Genomic DNA, 14,958 nt, shown 5'->3' with positions numbered 1-14,958 from the left:
ATTGCCGGCAGCCTAATGACAGTCATCAGCCTGAGAGGACACATGCTAATAAGGTTCATTGCTCACCTACTTTTCTTTTTTGTTTAGCCAGGGTGTCCTTGGATGTCCATAATTTGGCATTATGTTCCTAGAATAATTTCTAAGAGGGCCTGAAGTGTCAAACTCGGAATGACTTTTTTTCGGGGGGGGGGGTCAGAAAATGGTATGAATAGGTTTCTTCCTTCTTCCTTGTCTTAGTAACTCCAAGTTCTATTTCCAGTTTGCTCATAAATAGCCAAATTCTTATTGACTTTTCTTTCTAAGGTGTTGGCATCTGTGCTTAAATGTTGCTTCAAGATGCTGGGACCGTTCTGACAACAAAGAAAGAAAAGGTGGGATAAAAATCTAAAATTTCATTCTCAACCATAGAGTTCATTAAACCTGAAACTTCTAGAATATCCAGTGTAGGTGTCCTGGGTTTGACTTTACTCCTGGACAAAATTATGGCTTTCAAAGGAGTTTTATTATTTTTTAATGTTTTAAATTTTTAATTCTTACTTTTATGGAAGTGTAGTCGATTTATAATGTTAGTTTCAGGTTACAGCAAAGCAATCCAGTTATACATACACATACATATATATATATTTTAGATTGTTTTCCTTCACAGCTCATGATAAGAAATTGAATAGAGTTCTTGTGCTGTACAGTAGGTCCTCATTGTTTATTTGTTTTATATATAGTCGTGCCAACCTGTTAATCCCAAACTCCCAATATATCCCTTCCCCCGCCTCCCTTCCTCCTTTCTCAAAGAAATTTTGAGATGAATTTCCGTGGACCAGAAATGAATAAGGGAACAAACAACATCAGCTTAAGAGAATGAGCAAAGCCAGCTCACCCACAACCTCTCTGACAAGGGCTTTTGGCTGTAGTATCAGGATTCATCCTGCACAAAAGACTTGTTAAGTTTCCCAAGCCTTTGTCTCTCCGTCTCTTCCCTGGCAGACAGCACCAGCAGAGCCTCTTTTGAGCAATGATGCCCTGGGGACGTCCTGATGTTCCCAGCGGCACCTGTACAGCTCCCTTTCCTGGCAAGGCCCGCTGACAATCTTTCAGTTGAGAACTTTCCTAAACAGGTGAATTGTGTTGGCTAGGCATGAAATAAAAGAAGTGAGCCTTGGGTTTTGGATGAGATCAATGGGTTGCAAGTGTCCACGGACGATTAATTCAGAGTAGTATCATTGCTAAGGAGGTTTTACTTTAATGTACCTTTGGCCTCCAAGTTTTGCTAGAGACGAGCTTCTGGAAGAGGAAGCTCACACCACACCTCAGTGAATGCTTGAGAGTTAGACATTTAGACCCAACTGATAGGAGAAAATCATCTCCTTAGCAACTGAAGTGCTTCAGACCATAACAAGGGCTCCCTACCCTGGAGGGCAGGCCAGTCACTTACCAGATCAATAGCCAGTGGTGTTGGGTTGATAATGTAATGACAAAGTAGGTCTTGGTTGAATCTGTGGAAGCATAGATTCAATCCATTTAATAAATTAAATGATTTATAACCTCTGGATAAGATGTCTGACATCCTTCAAAGTAGCTGTATGTAGAATTAATTTGGTTAATACTTACTTAGCGCCGATTCTGTGGAAGGCCTCTTCCAGACTGTGGAGAAGGGACAAGAGAAAGGGGCACTGCTCTTGCCTTCAAGGGCATGCAGTCCAAACGGTGTATTAGCATATGTGCACAAACCAACTGTGTTTCCTAAGGCACACGTTCCGCACAGGTAGTCATCGCAGCAGTCCTGTGAGTTTGGTACTGTTGCTATTGACACACCTAAACTCAGTGCAAAGTTGTCTTTTTTTAATTTATGCCTCAGTTTGTTTTCTGAAAAATGGGAATGTTACATTAATAGTAATAATAGTGAGCATTCATTGAGAAGGTACTGCTTGTCAAGTGCTTTGGAAGCACTAGCTAATTTAGTCTTCACGGCAACTCTAGGAGTTCTACCCTTTTTTACGGAAGTGAAGCAGGGTTAAGTAACATGCCCAAGATCAGAGTTGAAACTCAAATCATCCAAACCCAGGGCTCGTTCTGAGATACTGGGCAGCCTTCCTTCTGAGTGGTCAGCAGCACGTCCCATAGGTAAAGGACACATGAAGTCCCTGGGTGGGGGGGGCGTCACTCCTGGCTGCAGAACTGCAGGGAATCTGTGGCACACTTGGCATGTTGGCTGTACACCCGGCGGCTTGAGTTTGATCCCAGGCAGAGGAACTGTCACAGTGAGCCCTTTCATAGGTGACTCTCTAGCCCCTCAAGGATGTCATTTTTTTTAAAATTATTTCTTAATTCCAACACTTACTCTTGACAACTTTCCAAGTAGGAAATCCTTTTGCCTGTTGATGAAATTGTTGTTGCAGTTTTTGTCCAACGTGGGGCTAATCTTTTTTTTTTTAATAATTTATTTTGACTGAAGCATAGCTGTTGTACAATATAAGTTACAGGTGTACAGCTGAGTGATTCACAATTTTTAAAGATTATGCTCCATTTATAGTTATTATAAAATCTTGCCTATATTCCCTGTGGTGTGCAATATATCCTTGTAGCTTATTTTATACCTAATAATCCGTACCTCTTAATGTCCTACTTCCATGCTGCCCCCCTGCCCCCGGAGGAAAGGACTCAAGGTGCGATGATCGTTCACAGAGAGAGGCAGGTTGGTTTTGAATGAGGGGTCAGGGATGTGAGTTATGATCTTGGCTTTTCTTGTTACTGCTTTTATGTCTTTGATGAGCTTTCTCCTTTCTCTAGGCTTATTTCCTTCCTCATCTCTAAAACAACTCTATCTCCTGGTCTTCAAAACAACTGTTGTTGGTCTCCAGCGAGCCAAGGGATGCGAGAGTGCTTTGTGAATGACTCCACCCATGTAAGTTATGGCCACTATCATTCATGATATTCTTGTAGGAAATATGGATAAAAATGCCCTGTAGATTTTTCAGACATCCTGGAAGCTTCTTTCGCTCCATGAAAATGAAGGATCCTGAACTGTCAGTTATAATCAAACTTTTCACAGCAAGTGAAATATCTCTGTGTTACCTAAGTATGTAATCCCTACTTTTAAAAAAATTGACTTCAGGAATGTGGAAGAACTGGATCTATTTGATATCTTACCTTAACTTTTTAAACCATGCATAAAAGCACTTAGAAAGGAGCCCGTAGGTTAGAATGCATAGGGAAGAGGCGCGTGGGGTTCCCTTCCTTACAGGTCAGGTCATTCATGTTGGAAGGGGACAGTCAGGCTCACATGACTGACACCGAAAGAGGGGGAAGCGGTGGACCTGAATCTCTGTGTTGACAGGTAACAAGAGCCGTTTTATGGCCCAAATGATAAAGCAGAGTGTTCAAACTGTTCTAGTCAAGAGGCCCATACAGTGAAGTACTGAAGAAACTCTCTTCCAAAGGCTCCTGCTAAGTGATATTCCTGGCCATTGTCAACACGGAAATCCCACAACAGGGCAGAGACATTCACTCTCTTCATTAACATTCCCCCTAGCTCTCAGTTTGCATCTCTCTATCCATTTTCTAGCTCTGAATGGAAGTTTCCTGGGAAACCTTTTCTATGAATGTAATGTATGAGGTTTGTCCCATGAGAAAAAAAAGAAAAACAAAAAAACCCCAAAATCCCCCAAGAAACTATAGCAAAAAAACCCTTCTTCCCCTGAAATACTGCAGTCAGGAGCAGATAACACCTATCTATTTTCAAGGATGGGTGGAGATTCCAGCCCTCTGGTATTCAGTAGTAATCAGCAGGTTGCTCCCTCAGTTTAAGCCTTTCTTACTGATTCAAAAAATTAAAAGGGGTTTCAGATTACTTAGGTAGAAAGAAGTACGGGAGAATTGTCTCAGTCACAGATAGACATCAGCTCTTTCTGATCTGCCCTATTGTCAGCCAAGTAATGGCTCTGTCTGTGCGTTGCTCTCGCTGTGCAGGCAGGAGGGAGAGAAAGCCTCACCCACCGCTCCTGTTACCAGCAGACACCCCTCCCATCAGAGGTGGGCGCTGGGGGACACAGTCAGTGCAGTCACCATTTAAAAGAAGGGGACCAGCCAATATTTACACAAGTTACTGGTACACCCGGTCCCAGGTGAACCTTGGGTTTTTGTCTTTATTGAGGTAGAATTTACATACTGTTAAGCCTATCTAAAGTGTATAATTCAATGGTTTTTAGGTTATTAATGGATTTGAGCGACCATCACTATAATTGAATTTTAGAACATTTGTATGACTCAAAAAGGAAACTCAGAACCCATTTGTCATCAGTCCCCGTTCCCCACTCCCCGCACCAGCCCTGAGCGGCAACTCATCTACTTTCTCTGTAGATTTGTCTGTTGGCTCTTTCATACAAAAACACGCAGTACGTGTGTTTTTGTGACTGGTTTCTTTCACTTAGCGTGATGCTCTCAAGGTTCATCCATGTGGTAGCAGAACTTCATTCCTGAATCACCAAATACTATTCCACTGTGTGGATAGAACGCATTTTATCTATTCATCAGTTGATTGACATTTGGATTATTCCCACTTTGGGGCTATTAGGAATAACACAGCTATGAACATGTTTTTACATTGATACATATTTTCATTTCTGTTTGGTATTTACCTATGAATAAAATTGCCAGGTCATATGGTAACTTTATGTGTCATATTTTGAGGAACTCCCAAACTGTTTTCCAAAGTGGCTGGTCGTTTTTACATCCCCACTAGCAATATATGAGGGCGAGACCTGTCTTTGTGCATTTTGCTCCTGTTTGTAGGATTCTAAAGTTCTGTGAAAGATTAGAAGAAAGGTAGCAGGCAATTCATCTTGACATTTATTTAGGAAGTCTCTTTTCTCTTCCCAAACGACAAACATTTCTGTTGTCTGATGAGCCGGTGCTACCAGCTATGAAGCAGGAATACTCATTTCTTATTTGATTTATAATAATCTTCAATAATTACAGGAGAATATTTTGGTATTTAGCTTTCTGTGCTTGTATGTTCTAAGGTACTACTGTTCCTTTGCTTTTAAAACTCACGTTTCTTCAGTGTTTCGCTATTTAATGATTTGTACCTTGATTACAGATCATTACTTCCTTCTTTAAAAACAGGTTCATGTTTGCATTTCAAGAGGTATCATTTATTTCATCCTCATCCCTAGCAATTCGATTCTTTGTAGAAACATTTAGGTCAACATATAAAACAGCTACTGTAAACAGACTAACATGTAGTCTTTGGAATTGAAATATATGTATCTTTTACTTATACTTGACCTGAAAATGTGCGTAATGGAATGAATTTTAGTGACTCTAATGTTATTCCACATGCAAACCCTTACTTACAAACATGGTATATAAGGCTAATAGGGTAAACCTGTTTTTAAGACAGAATATTCTGTCCATAAATCTAGATTTATTTATTGTGTTTCCTTCATGTAAAGGATGGTTTGTGAACTGATTTTTTCCTGTTTTAGACATTAGTTGGCGTTTTGTCTTTAATTTCAACATTTGCGAATACGCTGTGGGTCTAGCTAATCTGCATAGACCCACTGGAGCACCCTTAATGAGAAGTGAGCTTTCTCATTCTCTAGGATCCTGTCTCCCCTGCAACTTGAAACCAAGGCTTCTGATGACAGGTGTTGAAGGACGAGGCTTGATTTCATGTTTCCCTTTGGCTTGTTTCCTCTCCATTTGCTGACCCTGGATTATGCAGACAATATCCTGCTTTGACTAATCTGGCCCCCCTGTGCCAGACCTTGGCTGTCTTACCACTACATTATCAAAAGAAGTGATCCAAACACTTCTTTTACATAAGGACTGTGTTCTTCTTTAAGATATTCATGGCTAACTGAAAATACCGCTGAATCCTTTTCTCCAGTAGGGTTTCAAGGTTAACATGAAAACTGTTATCACTTGCTTATGCTGCATAAAAATCTGTTTTATCTTTGTTACAATCCTTTTGTTTAAAAAAAGCATTGCAGTTCCTCTGCCGCACTCGTGTTTTCTCTGCTACCGAGCAGACTATGGCTTGCTGGCAAGAGAACAAGTTATGATTATTTATACACCCGTATGCATTTGTTTCCATCTAGAGTTAGACGCAATTAATTTATGATAATCAATCATGACAGCAAAAAGAATTTCTACCACGCTAACTTATATTTCCAATAGCAGAGGGACACAAGTAATTTTGATGATGTCTTGTGTGTCCAGTGAAGTAATTTCCCCATTACTGGCTTTTAGTGAGAATTTATAATTAAATCAGAGTGGAAAAAACCACTGACAGCCAAGATTGTGTCACATTTATTTCAAGTGTAATGTCAGAAATTTCATGGATGGTCATTTAGGCATTGAAAAAGCACAGCGATTAGAGAGCAGAAATGAGGCCACGAGGGTTTATGTCCATGTTCCTGCATTCCCAAAGTAGGAAGGGAAAACATAAATACATCTATTAGCTTAACAAGGCACTGGAGTTTCTTTGCAAACCAACCTGGATAAGATGGAAAGCTACCCTCAGATTTTTTCAAATAAAGTAAATCTCTTAAATCTGTTTTTTTTTTTAGAAAAGAAGTTGTCTGTATATATGATGTTGAGTATGTCTATATGTGTATAATCTTTAAAAATAGATTTAAGATAATTACTTTATATATTTTATATATTTATAAAATATGCATATACTCAGGTATGTGTACTTATATATGTATAAAATATATAAAGTGTGTATATATAATATAAAAAATTTATACGTCACTCATTATGGATTTGAATACATATTTATCTGGCTTTTTCCTTTCCATGTCTACCTATGCACATTTTTAAAAGGCTGCCAACAGAAAGGAAAAGCATTAACAGCATTGCAAGTTTAAAACTATGTTTTATGGCAAATGGTTTAAAACTTTAGGAAACCATCTTTAAAGGCTGCAAATGAATGTCTGCTTTTCACTTAGACCCGTGCTGATTGTGTATCGCCTAGAAATATGGAGACACTCTATAGAGCGTGTGTACTAGTGTGCACTCCTGTCCTCATTATAACGTGGCCTGGGGCTTGGAGCTAAACATTTTTCCGGAACATAATGAGCTGTGTACTGTAATGAAGGTGTTTGAAATTGATTTGACTGTTATTTAGTATAAAAAGTCCCAGATCAAAGGCTCTGGCAAGCCCACAGACACATAGGCGTCCACAGACAAAGGATGCTGTATGACGGTCCAGAGGCAAGTGCAGAGGTGTGGTGGCTTAAGATGAGCCAAGGAATCTATCAAGCAGTTATCTGATCATGTTTATTTCAAGTCACCGTACATGGCTTGCTAACTGCCTTATGGCACTTGACGATTCTGAGGATTATTTTGAAGAGTATTACAAACCTGATTTAATTTCCCTCTTGTTTCCTAGTCTTTTTGCAGTGCTCCTTCCTCACAGTCATGGACACCCTCCCAAGCTAATCTGTAAAACGAATTTTCCTGAATGCCATTTAATCTTATTGCCATAGTTACAAACCAAGAAATCGAAGATTGCTAGGCTGAGCTGAAAATAGCTGACTTTATACACGGACGAGGACTAATTCTTATGCAAAGCTCTGTACTCACGTACAATCTCCGATTCACAGAATAATGGAAAGTTTGATTCTTGAAAACCTGACCTTCTGATGCCTTTACACTCTTCAACACAGAACAACCATAGGTTTTCATGCAGCGTATAGAACTGTCGTGGAGGGTCTGCTTTGCAACTTGCTGCTTCAGCTTCGATGTTATTGTTGCAATGAGTTCGCAGAGTGTTTGTCTTGATATTTTCATAGACAGTATTGGGGATTTTATAGCCACTGGCAAATTATAAAGCTAGGAACCCATGTAATGTTTTGTAATTTAAGAAAGGCTTATATTACCTCTGGGCATTACTATTTACAATTGATAAATCGTATCTGTTTATCTATCTACCTGACAAATCAATTTCTCTCTCTCTCTTTTTATGTTGTGTCTATCTATCTATAATTCTGTCATCATAAAGCAAGCCCATGACCTGGGTCAGGACATGTACTCCATGGGAGAGGCTCAGGATTTCTTACATGAAGAGAAATTGAGATGCTGAACACCAAAAGGCTTACCTTTGCAGGTATATGTATACCAAGATTATGCATACCTATATACATACATAGAATGTAAAGAGAAAAAAAGGTTATCAATGTAATTAGAATAAATGCAATTGAAGGAGTTAGTATGATTGTCTGATAAGTAATCAATTTTCAAGATTTTTCTCAACAGCAAGCCTCCGTTAATCGAATAGTCAGTATATTTAAAACCCATTCCATGTGCTAATAATGGTCTATCACCATCTAGTTTCCATTATTCTTGGTCTTTGAAAACAATCAAATCAATTTCTTTGGACATTTATTTCATATCATTGAGTCTTCATTCTCTCACCTGCAAAATGAGGGGTTTAGACCTCTGAGAGCTTTATCAGGCAGAAAATTCGGATTTATTTGTTCTTTAATTTCCACTAATTCAACCTGCAATTTATCCAGTTTAATTTAGATTATTAAGGCTTTGGTGTACTGGAGTATCACTTTTTGGTATTTGATCAACAATTCAAAAACAACCATAGTCCCTTAAAGATTCTGAGTAAGTAAGACACATGGCATGTATTTAGGGAGTCAGCACAATGAGGTCTGCGCTGCCGGCCAGGGCAGGACGCCAATAGGCCAGAAGCTGTACCGGTGTTACTGCGCAGTGCTTGCTAACTGCCTGACCGCCCCTGGGGGTTCTGTATTATTCTTTCTATATGCGAAGATCTCCCGAGGACTTTGGGAGTCCTGGGGAACTGCTAGTTGAATGCGGGAGGCAGAGATGCTACCCCAGAGTTTTCTTTCTATAAGCGCCTCACTGAAAAGGCTATGCATGCAGACTGGCCTCACTTTTGTGGGATAAGGAGATTCTAAAAGAGGACTTTTTTTGCAATATATGTTCTAAGGGATTGAAAGTGTGGGAAATGCTGAGTTAAGCAAGGGAAACAGGCTTCCTAACTGAGGAGTCCCCTAATTCAGTTATTTAATAGTTTTGAGAGTCAACATCCAAATGCCGGTTTCCCCAAATGTTAGCCCCCAGAAGTGTGATGGAGGGTTCAGCACTGCTTACTTCCCTTAATCATACGACCTTTTCTCCTCTGGCCCACCGGGAATTTGTGGAATGGTTGTGTCATTAAATGTAATTTGGCAGAGTGGCAGATACGCATTTTCTTGAAGGCCACCTTTGATCAAGCGGCAGAGACTACCTGCCATCATTTTAAGAAGGACTTTGAGTGCTGGCTCTGGCTAGAAGGAAAGAGAGGGACAGTGGGGCTTGATGTCACGTGCATTGGCCATCTATGCTCTTGTTCTTAGCCCTTTCTGTGTCTTTCAAACATTGCTCATAAATACATCCGTATCCTACCCTATTTGAAAATCCTTGAGATTCCAATAAAATTGCGATTGACTGATTCTAAGATACTCTTGATTTCACACAAGCTGAAAACCCAAAAACTTTCATGAAAATTACTACCTAGTTGGTTGCAGGCACAGCAGCTGGGACCCTGCTCAGTGCAGGTGTGGCTTGAAGGGCAGAGACTATTAGCGCCAAACGGGAAGGGTCCAAGGTAGACGTCAACACACACTTTCTAGGTCTAAACTTCGTTCACACAAGTACAGTCAGTGAGCCACTGTGCACATTAAAAGCATGTTTATCTACTTACTATGAAAGAGGAATTACGTTTTGGGCTATCTTTTTCTGAAAAAACCTGTTGAATAACACCTTATTAGCTATTTGCTTGTAGCCAAAAAAAAAAAAATTATTATGCACTGTGTAAACTCTAAAACATTTATTGAACTCCAGTACCTGCATTCTTCTGACTATGCCATCACATTATATTTAGACTAATTAGGCCACAAATAAATAGAACCCAATGAAGTTCAGATGGTGTAAGTTAGCATCAGACGTACTGAGTTATTGATTATACCATCAAAAAACGTGGTAGACGTGGTTTGTTAAAGACAATGTCGACAAATTTTAAAAGTAAGTAACAAATAAAAAAAGTTTGGGTTAAATTAATCCCCTCAAATGTCTGTGAGCAGAGTTGAATATGACAAGAGCAGACAGTATGAACCAGACAAAAAAGGCAAGAGCCAGTGCCTTTGAAACAGCAGGCTTGTATGGGACCCAAGGTCTTGGAGGCTCCAGTGTATGCTCTGCCCTGCAGTGAATCGGGGGGATGGCAAGCAACTGGGGCTACTTTAGGGTGATTTGTCCAGCTACAGATACATGAATACATCTACATACGGTACTAGCTCCTCCCTTTGAGTCTTTTACCCAGAAGTGTTTGCAGAAATCATGATCAAAATATTGTTACTTCAATTTCAAATTCTCTGATTAACCTACCACCACCGGAAGAGCTGGGTAGTGTGGAAACTTTGATAACTTGAGCAATTTGTTGGAACCTAATGGCATGTCTATTACTTATGTTTGTAGTACAGCCGGGGTTCAGCTTCATGTCTTAGGTAGGTGCTTCTTATAAACAAAAACAACCAACTATGTTTCTTTACCACCATTTTTAATCATCTGTCTGTCCACCCATCTCTCATCTATCACCTATTTATCTGTTTCCGCAAATAGTGGAGCTGCTCCACTTTGTGAAGATTGCTTAAAGATTAAAGATAACTCCATGCAGGCTACACCCAAAGTAAAAATCAGATTATTTTTGATAACCTCCTATGAAACGAGGTTATCAACATTTAAAAACGTGTGGGATATAAGAAGTGTGTCAAAATCATGATCCTGAATGAATGTGGCCCTCTTTCTAGTCTGCCTTTTTGTGTCTCCTGGAGACATTGGCAGCGATTGGTCTGACATATATAGTTTTGAGAGTCAACATCCAAATATTCGGGGGAGGATTTCCTTGCAACTCCCAGGCCTGGCCCACAGTAATTATTAAAGAAAAAGTTTTTAGCAGTGAATAAACAGAAGATGAGTGAAAGAGATAAATTTCTAGAATTTTTGCAGGCATCCCTGAACTGTCAACTTTAGGTTAAATCTTAGCTCTGAACACTTACTAGGTATATGATAGATCCCGGTGTGTTTTTGGAAAGGTAAACTTTATAATGAGGAAAAAGATGATTGTAAATAATTCAGTTATTTAATCTTTATCAAAGCCTCAGTTACTGCATTTTTTTTTCTCTTACTGCAGACCTTGCAAAGGCACCATTTTACAAACAAGTTTTTATATGATGGTATGGTCTGGAATTTCCTAAAACATTTCCAGTTAAGAAATGTTGAAAGAATTATTTCTCATAAAAAAATCAATATAAGTAGATGGAACATTTTTTTTAAAAGATGGCTAATGAGCAAAACCAAATCTTTACCTCTTAATAAGTAATATAAAATGTTAAAAATACAGAGTGTGTTACCAAATGCTGGATCCAGACATGCCTCTTATTGGCATTTTGGGCTATTTTGACATAAAATGAAATGACCAAGAAAATTTTTAAACTGCCTCCAAATGACTCAAGCTAATGAACAAGTAATTTAAAGTGAGGCCAGGATAAGTAATGCCCCAGGAGGAGGATGCGAGTGGAAGAAAATGATCTTTGATTGTGTTCCTTGAAATGAGGCCAGCTGAGCACAGCAAAACGCTTGGAGCCAGGCGCGTGGAAAAGGCAATGACTCTCGCTGTGAAACGCCACTGACCCTCGTCCTGAGCACTCCGCCATCTACCTCTCTACCTTTCCATGTCTTTCTGTCCTTAATGGTCTAGATTAATTTAATCAGAGAATCTTTCATTTAACTGTTTTTTTGAGTGCTGCCTACCATAGACCCCTTTTGTCTGAAGCAATGGGGACTGGCAGTTGGTGAGTTAATTAAATGTCAAAGCCAGAAATCACACAAAAGTATCTTTTTTAACTTGAATATTTTATTTTAATCTGACATCTATAAATACACATTCACTTACTAATCTTTGATATTGGCCCACAGGCTGCTTTTTGGAGTTTTCCGAAGCTTTTCTCATCTAAACCATACCGTAATGCACTGGCATTGATTTCCATTATCAGGGTCTGTTTAAAATGGAGCAAGAATTCAAATATACATGCAAAGCAATTTGAGTGCAGAAATCTGTATTTTTCCCTGATAGCTTATATTTGTCTGGCCCAGAACTAACTTGACAGCATTTTTTTTTTTTAGTGATTTATCTTTACCCAGTTTTTCAAAGCATGCCTTTGACTTTCACGAGAATGACAGTGATGTCCCATATCCCACTTTTATTTACTAACTGATGAAAATTAAGTGTGCAATTGGCACAAACAGGTGTTGAGGAGAAGAGTCTACAAAACTCCAGGAGAGGCACCACCTGCCCGGAGCCTGCCCTGTGCTCTGGTGTGAATCACGCTGATAAAAGAGCTCTGACTATGGGTATGACAGTTTTATGGGTTGAGAAAACAAAGAGGAATAATATGTTTTTATGGTTTCATGCAAGAGGCCAATTAAACATCATGTGTATATGTTTATCTATATGTATAATTTTTAGGAAAAAGACATACTAAGCAGAACAGGAGAACAAAGGACTAATTTTGCCTTTTTCAAGAAGTTTGCCCTGATCAACACAATTCACACTAATCTTTCTCTTCTTGTATGTGGTTATTTCAAATATGCTTCGTGTGAACGATAAGGAAATGCGGACAAAGACCATGGCAAAATGCACTTCTATCAGATTTAGATTTATTGCACAATGTTGTGAGTTAGAGGTAGTTGTTGCAAACAGTATGTATCCTTGAAATGCTCCGCTCTGGTGAAGCTGTTTCTGTGGGGGATGGATGTGTGACTCGGGTCTTCAGGGCTGAGGGGCTGCAAAGGCGTGTAGTGTAAAGTATTTTAAGGTCAAACTGACAATGTTCTTACACATCTTTGACAGAGAGGCTGCAACTTTCTGATATTTCCAGCTCTACTAAATTTCACCAGGCTGCGCTTGGTCCTGGAAAATCTAGTCTGTCAGTGGTCTGCATGATATGCTTGAATTGTCGCTTTTCTTTTTGATGACATTTCTAGGCCATAATAGTGCCTAATCAGGGAGGCAATCAATGGAATGTGCACAGTGCATTTGATTCAGCTGGATTAGAGTAACTGCATAATGGGACAGGGTATTGTGACACTTAAAACATGTAAGTGAATTAAACATGTGGCCATTCCATCTACTGGCTACTGTTAAAACCAAACACCTACACTGAGAAGCTAAAAATAGATTTGGTCATAAAGACTAGGCATCCTCTTTGAGAAGCAAATCATGTTAATAGAAAAGTTTTAAATCAATTACGTACAAATTTAATGTATTTTTTTTTTTTGAGTCAGGATATATTTTTTGGAGAGCAAAAGAAGGTGAGAAAAATACAAAATCTCTTTGGAATTTTTATAATATTAGGACCTGGCATACAAAGCATTTCGGTGACTGTTATTCTTATAGTAAAGTTTTCTTTGGCTGAGTTTACTGTGTAAGTTAGATTTGACAATGGCCCCTTTGATAAATGGGAAATGAGACAGAAATGCAAATTCTGAAAGTATTTACACTTAGGAAAATAAGATGAAATACAACTTTTAAATTACATCAAGGGCAGGAAAAATAATTATTCATTGCATGCATGGTTGTTTCGTTACTGAAAACAAATGTGATAACATCTTTCAAATCATTCCTCGCTCCCCTGGCCATCTGAAGGAACCGCAGTCCTTGGTTAAATAAAGGCTAGCTGTTGGTAATAAGCAACAGCAAATGTCTGGGGATGTCTTTTTAGCTTCTGAATTAAAACTTGAACAAATCATTATTGTTAGGGCTTCAGTTAGGTTGTTATACCTTGGAAAAATATAATACCAGTCTGCCGGAAGCCAGAGAATTAACTTTTTCCATTTGTTTTTGGAGGCACATTCTCACTTAGTTACTTCCAATTTTCACACAGATTCCTTATTGTTGCCAGTTGTAAAATTTCTGTTAGCATATTTTGATTGCTCTGTGTGTTCTGAGGAAGAAGCTCAGATGGGAAAAAGCTTTAGTAAGGCATTATTCCGTAAGATGTGGGCTGCTGGTCCTGAAATTTGCCAGGCTGGGAGCCAACAATATTAATAATTTTTAGGGAAGATTCATTTTCTCCAGATCTATAGTTAGCAATTCCAATATGAGGTCTTTTACCTGAAAATGTATTTAAATGTGAAAAAGGATTGGTTGAAAAATGACTGACCTTCTCTTTTGAAATAATAATAGATGACATTTATTGAGTGAGTAATGCATGGTAAGTTTTATAAACATTATTTCATTGACAGAGGGACTGCAGCTCTTTGGTATTTCCAACTGTGCTGAGTCTTCATTTAGCCCTCTGAGATAGGTAATGTTCTTGTTTCTGTTAAGAATCATTTTCAGAAAGGGTAAAGTCATGACAATCAGATATAAAAAAAAAACCTGTGTATTAAAGATTTTATTCTACTCATTAATCAGTGAGAGAACCAGACAGATGCTACAACTGATACAAAAGAGAATCCAAAGTATAAACACATTTGCAGATTAGAACCACTGAAGTGAAGGTGCAAATGGAGGCAAAATGTTCTTTTTCACAGCAGGGTAAAGGAAGTAAATTGAACTTCTCTTGGCTGGACAGAATTTGCAAATCTGCAGGGAAGAAAAATTTGGCATTGCGTTTAGTTACTTATGACTTGCAGGGTTGTAGACTAGCTCCCTGGAGGGGTAGCCCCTAGATAATGCGTAGTTTTCCACTTAAACACAAATTTCCCCTCCGTGCCCATTTTATAGATGGAGATATCAAGGTTCAGAGGGGACAGGTTTTGAATGGGTGAGATTCATTCACAGGGAAAATCACTGTGTTATGGGAAGGCGATGACCTGTGAGTGAGTTAGTGGAAACAGGATGAATGAGATGAATGAAGTTGCTCAAAGATGTCCGCA

The sequence above is a fragment of the Vicugna pacos genome, chromosome 3, assembly GCF_048564905.1.
Source record: "Vicugna pacos chromosome 3, VicPac4, whole genome shotgun sequence".
Classification (NCBI taxonomy): domain Eukaryota; kingdom Metazoa; phylum Chordata; class Mammalia; order Artiodactyla; family Camelidae; genus Vicugna; species Vicugna pacos.
The sequence above is the reverse complement of the archived record's forward strand: the minus strand, read 5'-3'. Positions refer to the sequence as shown.